Source organism: Dipodomys spectabilis, unplaced genomic scaffold, assembly GCF_019054845.1.
Source record: "Dipodomys spectabilis isolate Male_0828 unplaced genomic scaffold, ASM1905484v1 ptg000333l, whole genome shotgun sequence".
Taxonomy (NCBI): domain Eukaryota; kingdom Metazoa; phylum Chordata; class Mammalia; order Rodentia; family Heteromyidae; genus Dipodomys; species Dipodomys spectabilis.
The window spans coordinates 1,885-10,795 of NW_024871010.1; positions in this window are offsets into that span (position 1 = coordinate 1,885).

The following is an 8,911-nucleotide window of genomic DNA, read 5'->3' on the forward strand; positions in this document are numbered from 1 at the left end:
CCAGGAGCATGGGAGGTTTTTAGACTTACTAAGAACTGTTTTGACTTTCTTTTTCAGGTTTTTAAAGTTTTCATCAGTGGGGCACTGGTGGCTCAAGCCTGTAATCCTAGTTATTCAGGAGGCTGAGATCTGAAGATCATGGTTCAAAGCTAGCCAGGGAAGGAAAGTCTGTGACACTCTTATCTCGAATAAACCATTAGAAAACTGGAAGTGGTGCTCTGCCTCAAGTGATAGAGTGCTCGCCTTGAGCTGAAGACCTGTGGGACAGCTCCCAGGCCCAGAGTTCAAGACCCATGACTGAAAAAACACAAAAAAGTTTCCATCAAAAAGTCCTTCACTTTTTGGTTAATGCCTAGGTGTTTTATTTTGGGGGAGCTATTATAGATGGAGTCGTTTTCCTGGTTTCAGCCACACTTTTCTCATTGTTGGATTAGAGAAAAGCCATTGTCTTTGAGGGTTAATTTTATAGCCGGCTACTTTGCCAAAGTTTTGAATTACTATGAGTAATTTGGGAGTGGAGTCCTTGAGATTCTTTAAATATAAGATCATGTCATCTACAAAGAGGGAGAGTTTTATTCATCTTTCCCTATATGGATCAATTCTATATTTGCACCTTGTCTTATTGTTCATATTGTTGTAGCTTGGCATTCTAATGTTAAATTGAAAAAAATTGGGTAGAGTGGACATCCTTGTCCCCTTCTTTTTTTATTGTGAAAATATTTTACAGAGGGGTTACAATTACATGGGCAAGATAATGAATACATTTCTTCTAAAGCATTGTAGACTCCTCCTTTGTTTCCCCTTCCCAGCACTTCCCATCCTCCCCCTGCTCCCACGCAAACCTCCCACCCCCCCCCCCGCACCAAAGTTGTAAAGTTCGTTTTCGACAAACTACTTGTACATCTCATTGTTGCAATGGGTCCACCTGTATCTCTACTTAAACGATTCGTTTTTCCCCTTCCCCTCCAGAAATTATACCGACATCAAATACAGTGAAAAACAGGGGTCATACTGTGGGGGAGGCACATACAAAGCAACAAAGAAATAATCTTACAAATGTGTTAGAAAAATCGCATGAAAGAAAAAATATTGGAATACATATCTTAAGGTTCATTTCCCTAACATCAACTTATCTGACCTTTTCTGCTTGACTCAGACATATACTAGATATTGCTAATAAGGGAAACCAAGGGACCTATGTTTCTTTGGGCGTGGCTTCCTTCACTTAATATATTTTTTTCCAAGCCTTTCCATTTCCTAAAAAATGGGGCAATATCATTCTTTCTGATGGAGGCATAGAATTCCACTGTGTATATATACCACATTTTCTTGATCCATTCATCTACTGAGGGGCATCTGGGTTGGTTCCATATCTTAGCTATGGTAAATAATGCTGCAATAAACATAGTCGTGCTGGTAGCTTTAGTGTGGTCTTGTTTGTGAACATTTCGGTAAATGTCGCACAGGCCGAAATTTTCTTAATAGAGACCAAGAAACACAACAAATCAAAGAAAGGTTGGACAAATGGGATTGCATGAAATTGCAGAGCTAGCAAGATCAATAGAAAGCCCACGGTTTGGGAGAACATCATATCTAGCCATACAACGGACAAGGGTCTCATATCTAAAATATACTTGGAACTCAAAAAATTAAACCTCCCCAAGAACAAATCCTCAAAGAAACAACTGCACAATAAATAAGTGGGCTAAAGTCATAAAGAGAAACTTCTCTAAAGAGGAAAGAAGGATGGCAATAGACACATGAAGAAATGCTCAACTTCCGTAGCTATAAAAAATGCAAATCAAAACATCATTGAGAAACCACTTCACTCCAGTTGAAATGGCTAAAATCAAGAAATCTGATAACAACAGATGTTGGACGGGATGTGGACGGAAGGAAACCTTACTGCATTGTTGTGGGAGTGTAAATTTGTTCAATCACTTTGGAAAGTAGTGTGGAGGTTCCTCAAAAGCCTGTACATAGAGCTTTCCTATGACCCAGCAATCCGTTGTCCCCTTCTTGATTTAAGAGGAAATGGCTTTAGTTTTTAACCATTAAGTATAATGCTAGCTGTAGGTTTGTCATATACAGCCTTTATTCTATTGAGGAATGGACCCTGGGTTCATAATTTTTCCAAAGCCTTCATCATAAAGGGTTTGTTGGATGTTGTCAAATGTTTATTTTTTTTTCAAACAATTGCGATAACCATGTGGTTCTTATCCTTGCTCTTGTTGTTGCTATATATTATATTAATTGACTTGCGGAAATTGACCCAACTTTGCATCCCTGAAATGAATCCTGTTTGATCGTGGTGTATTATTTTTTGGATGAATTGTTGAAGTCAATTGACCAAAATTTTGTTGAGAAGTTTTGCATCCATATTCATCAAAGAAATGTGTTTAAAATTCTCTTTTTTGATGAGTCGCTACCTGGTTTGGGGATGAGGGATTTGATGGCCTCGTTGAATAAGTTCTGTAGTGAACTTTCTTTTTAATTTCATTGAAGAGTTGGAGTACTATTGGTGTGAGCTCTGCTTTGAAGGCCTTGTAGAATTCTGATGTAAATCTGTCTGGTCTTCGGCTTTTTTTAGATGGGACTGCTCTTATTGTTCTTTCTATGTTAATGCTTGATATGGGCCTCTGAAAATGGTTTAACTCATCTTGGTTTAGTTTCAGCATGTCGATATTTGCTATGAAAAGGTCCATTTCTTCCAAGTTTTCAAACTTATTAGCATAGTTTTGAGAAGTATTTCCTTATAATGTTCTGAATCTTGGTTGTTTCTCTGGTGATGTTTCTATTCTCATCTCTGAGTTTATTTATTTGGGTGAGTTTTTTTTTTTCTGGTAAGATTTGTTAAGGGTCTGTCAATTTTGTAAATGTTTTTGAAGAACCAACTCTTTGTTTTGATGGTTCTTTCTATTTTTTTTTTTTTTTGGAATCTAATTCATTTAATTCTTACTTAATTTTAATTATTTCTTTCCATCTACTGGGTTAGGGTTTATCTTGCTGCACCTTTTAAAGGAGGTTCAGATGTGTCATTAAATTGTTGGTTTCATGTATCTCCAACTTGCCTCTGAGTACTGCCTTTTCTGTGTCCCAGAGGAGCTGGTAATTGTGTGTTCATTTTTGTTGAATATCACAAACACTTGAATTTCCTTTGTAATCTCTTACATGACTTACTCTTGATTCAACAGTGTGTTGTTCAGCATCCATGTGTTACAGGAATTTCTTTGGTAGCTTTTGGCATTGAATTCTAATTTTATTTCCTGTGGTCTGAGAGAGTGCAAGGTATAACTTCAAAGTTTCTGATTTTGGACTTTTGTTTTGGACCTAAAATGTGGTCAGTTTTTGAAAATGTTCTCTGTGGTGCTGAGACAAACGTGTATTCTGATACTGGTGGGTGAAATATTCGTTAGATGTCTGTTAAATCTAGTTGATCCTTGCAGTTGTTTAGATCTGCAGTTTATTGAGCTTTTGCCGAGTTGATCTATCTAGTGGGGATAGTGGTATGTTAAAGTCACCAACAATTAATGTCTTTGGATCTATGTGAGCTTTGAGGGAAAGTAGTGTTGCTTGGATAAATTTGCATGCTTCGTTGTTTGACAAATAGATATTTAGAATTGTAATAACCTCCTGAAGGGGCAATCCCTTAATTAGTATGTATTGACCTTCTTTTTCTCTTCTCACTAATTTTAATTTGAAGTCTATTTTTTCTGATATTAGGATTGCAACTCCCACCTGTTTATGGGGATCATTTGCTTTGTAGATTTTGTTCCAGTCTTTCACTTTCAAAATGTGTTTGTTTTTATGGTGTGACTCCTGAAGGTAGCAGATAGAAGGATTTTGCTTTTTAATCCAACTAGACAGTCTATGTCTCTTAATTGGAGAGATAAGTCTGGTAATGTTGAGAGATAGGACTGAGAGGTATTTTTTTATTGTGAAAATGCCGTACAGATGGTTTACAATTACATGGACAAGATAATGAGTACATTTCTTATCAAGAATTTGTTTCCCCTTCCCATCACTTTCCAGACTCCCCTTACCCAATCCTCTCTCTCCCACCAAAGTTGTAAAGTTCATTTTTCAACATAATGACTTGTACATTTCATTGTTGCAATGGTTCCTCCTGTATTCCTATTTAAACTATTTGTTTTTTCTCTTCCCCTCTACAAATTATACTAACATCAAATACAATGAAATCTGGACATATTTTTTGTTATGTCGAAAAACTAACTTTACAACTTCGGGCAGGGAATGGGGGAGGGAGGGAGGATCAATGTGGGGGTAGGTGAAAGGGATGGGAAGAGGAAACGAAGGAGGAGGCAACAATGCTTGAAAAGAAATATACTCATTACCTTGCCCATGTAATCGTAACCCATTGGTACAGTATTTTCACAATAAAAAAACTTCAAAAATATTTATTACTTATTATAATTCAAATACCAAGCAAAAGTAATTTTATATAATCATTACAAGTATCATTTTATTACTATCATAAAACAGAATAAAAAACAGTCACAATTATTACCTACCTATCATTATTCTTAATTCCTAATCATTACCTAAATATCTTAAGCAACCTAAATAGTCATGTCTTTAAAATAGACATAAATATTCTATCCTTTTTACTTAAAATTTTCCAGGGGCATGTATTCATGTTTCTAAGAAATGTTCACAACTGTTAAAAAATGCTTTTGTGAAATTAATGTGAGACATGTTGTTGTTGTTGTTGTTTGCAAGTCCTGGGCATTGTCCCTAAGCTTTTTTGTGCTCAAGGCCAGCAATGCACAACTTGAAGCACAGGGCTAATTTCTGTTTTGGAATGGTTAATTGGAGATAAGAATCTAACATGTTCTGTCGGAGCTAGATGTGAAAACAATTGTTAGATCTCAGCCAACAGAGGAGCTAGAATTATAGACATGAGTTACCGGCACTTGGTTTGATGATTTTTTGTAAATTTTAGTTACATTTTAAGATGTTTGTTTCACTATAATGCACATAATTCTATACATAAATTTATGTATATGATGACAAGTTCCCTCTAAAAATATATGACTTTCTACACATAACATTTATACACACACATATAAATATATATTTCTGAATATATACACTCCCTCTAAACCTTTTATGCTACTATTTTTTACTCTTTTCATTTCAAAGATATATAGTATATTTTTCCAAAAGTTTCCTAGAGTAAAATGACTAATATTTCAATAGAAAGTAGAATATATTATTTTCAAGGTAATTTTAGATATACACATGATATTGTAGTAATATTTATAGTATATTACTTGAAAAAATTCTGCTCAAACCCTTAAATATTTGCGTGTAATAACAGGGAGAGAGGAAGTTAATTCTTACTGGTTAGAAATGTGCAATGCTTCCAAAATCTGTTCAATAATTTGTTATAATCACATAGTCAAGTTACCTGTTATGGTTTAGTTTTTTTTCTTTCTTTATTTATTCAAAATTTAACATGGATGCATCCACAGTGGTAATATTAAAATTATTAATCAAAATACAAATAATTCAAAATCATAGACACATACCAGACTTTCAATAATTAGCACTTATGATGCTAATAATAATTTTGTTGAAGATGATGATGACCAGAGTGACCCTGATAATGACAATGATATGATTGAAAAGGAAAAATTTTAGACATCTTTGAAGCTAGATCTCCCACATTGAATACATAATAATAAACAGTGTTAGATTACATACAATAAGAATAACAAGAGGAGAGTTTCAATATCAAGAAATACAATCACATAATCAGGTGAGACAGTAAATCTCTCATGTTACTCTTGCAGTCTCTCTAATGTATACTCACTTTTCTTGGTGGTATTGTTTGCTTATAAATAAAATTGTTTATTTTCACATGTTTATTATCCCACATAGATAAAATATAATAAGCTGAGTGCTTTGTTATCAAATGATCTTGTTTGTTCTAGCCTTGGGAACTGAGGAGAAAGCCTTTCACCACCCACATAGCCAGTGGCTTAGTTATATATCCCTAGACAGTAACAACACATGCCTCAAGCATGCTTCACTCATTAGGCAGAAATCCTTGGTCAGTTTTAGTTTCTATCCAGTTCCCTGAAGAAAATCTATGTATAAATTTATGAAGAAAACTTGGCAACACATAAAGCAATAAGAAAATTTTGATGGACTAAGATTAGTGGTCAACTTAGTGTTATTAGTTCAAGTAATTCTCGTATAGATACTATTCAATAAACAATGCTTTCCAATGATATGTTGAGTATGTTCTTCAATACAAATGTAGACACATGACCCAATTTACATAATACCACTTACATATGTGTAGTTGCCTTAAAAGGACACAACCCTTAGAGCCAGGAGGTAAATTTTATTTATATTTCTGCATGAAACAATCTGTGACTTTATGCCAACAAACTGAATTTGACTCTTTCCTTATTTCTAAGCTAAGATGCAAAATGTAAGGACTCTTCACTTTTCTTTTTTCTTGCTCTAGGAGTAAGCAAATGTATTCTTCAATATTTCTGGTAGATTACATCCATTTACAGATGAGAAATGTAAGGGCAACAGTCAATGTGGTGAGTAAATAATGATACTAGAATTTGTGTCTGAGCTCTTCCCTCTGCATACTTTCAAGGAGCAATAATTTGTTGATGGAGAGGACCAATATGAAAAGACTATGGGGAAAAAAACATACTTTGTAAAAAGTTGTTTAAGACTAGGTGACCAGTGATGAGTACATAAAAGAGACTTGTGTCAGGAGCATGAAAAGGAGTACATAGAAATCATATTAGTGCTGGGCGCCAGTGGCTCATGCCTGTAATCCTATCTACTCCGGACGCTGAAATCTGAGGATCAAGGTTCAAAGCCAGCCTGGGCAGAAAAGTCCATGAGACTCTGATCTCCAATGAAAACCACCAGAAAACGTGAAAGTGGTGCTGTGGCTCAAGAGGTAAAGTGCTTGTCTTGAGCTGAAGAGCACAGGGACAGCACACAGGCCCAGAGGTCCAGCTCCTCGACCAACAAAACAACAACAACAAAAAAAGAATTCAAATTAGTAACAGAAACTGAGAAAATCTTGATCGTTCAGTTTATATAATGGATGGGAGTAGAAGGCTAAGAAGAAATCTAAAGGGTTCTACATCTATGGCCAAGCAAATGTGTGAGTGATATTCTTGGTGATAAGGATTACAGGTGAAAATGATGGATTTAGGGGAAAACTCCCTAATAGTTCTAAAGTTTATATTAAACAGATGCAAAGTTAGGACTGTTTAGATATCATCAAAATATCCATGACCATGAATATTAAAAAGAATGATAGGGCTGGGAAGGTGGCTCAGTGGTAGAGTGCTTGCCTTGCATGCCTGAGGCCCTGGGTTCGATTCCTCAGCACCACATAAGCAAAAAGAAAAAATCCGGAAGTGGAGCTGTGGCTCAAGTGGTAGGGCGCTAGCCTTGAGCTGAAGAGCTGAGGGACAGCGTCCAGGCCCAGAGTTCAGGCCACAAAACCGGACCCCCCAAAAAAAAAGAATGATAAAATTGGGGGCATTATTAAAGGGAAGAGGAAAAGAAAAATTATGATAGAAGTGTAGCAATGTGAGCACCAGTGCGGACAAAATTGGAAGAAAGAGATAAGGAAACAATAAAGTAATAAAAACAGATTTACAGAAGTAAAGAAAGGAAAGAATTGGCAGGAAGAAAAGGTCAAAACTGTTACAGAGACATTGAAGGAAATATGCTATTTGGATTTGAAATATAAAAGGACATAGACAAGTTCAATAAGAACAGTGTTTTGGTGAAATGGTAGAGATGTAAGTCATATTGATGAAATTTTGAGATGTGAATGTGAAGCCATAAAATTCTAGATCCATGAATTCAACAGATACTGTTGATTTTAAATGTTGGGAACAAATATTTTATCCTGACATTAGAAGTATTATACAGATGTAACTCTCATGACCTTTACTTACATATATTCTGTGAATATTTTTGAAGACTGTTTAACCAGGAGATTATGGATTGAACTATAACACAGACAAGCCTAATTTGCCCTACAGTTCCAATGAGGGACCCATGTATCTACATCAGTTTGGGATTTTATTGAAATATCGTTAGATATGTTTGGATATCTTATCAGCCTAATCATTATAAATGTAGGACAAGTAATACCAACTATAGGTTGAACATACATGTTTAGAATAGAAAATGCCTCAATAGCCATTGATACGTCATAACTGCCATATACTCTATTTAAATATAATTCTTGTTAGGGATATCTCCACGCTGAAATAACCCTCTCAATGAACCTGCCACAAATTCTTATATGTAGGAAGTGCTCTTATAAACTTCAAACTTTTATTGAATGGAAGAGTTCAGACATTACCCTCACCACAAGGACTAAATGCCTAAAAAGATAAGACATTTTGTTTTAATGCCTTTCTTTCATTTTCTGATACACATTTTCATGTAGGGAAGGATTCTGATGTAACAATAATACAACGGTGACTTGTAATAACACAACATCTAAGATCGAGTGTTAATTCAGATACTTACTAATTAGCTCTAAAGTGTGTGGATATTTATATTTCTCCTGGGTAAACTAATGAGCTCCAAGAAAATGTCCTTAAGGAGCCTTTCAATTCTAATATCACTGTTTGTCTCAAAATGCCTTAAATTCTACACCCTGTAATGTTGGCATAGAGATATACTGTGGAACTTTTCTCCTCAGAGTGAGTACTACCCTATTGGTTAACATGGACAAAGTACCTTCATACATAGACTGGGTGTTTGCAATCAAGAAGTGGTAGCTGAACAATGTTCTTAGCAGTTTGTACAGATGAAGTGGAAATAGAGCAATCAAAAGGAACATGCAAAAAAGACAAAGGCACAAAGTAGAATGTGCCAAGGA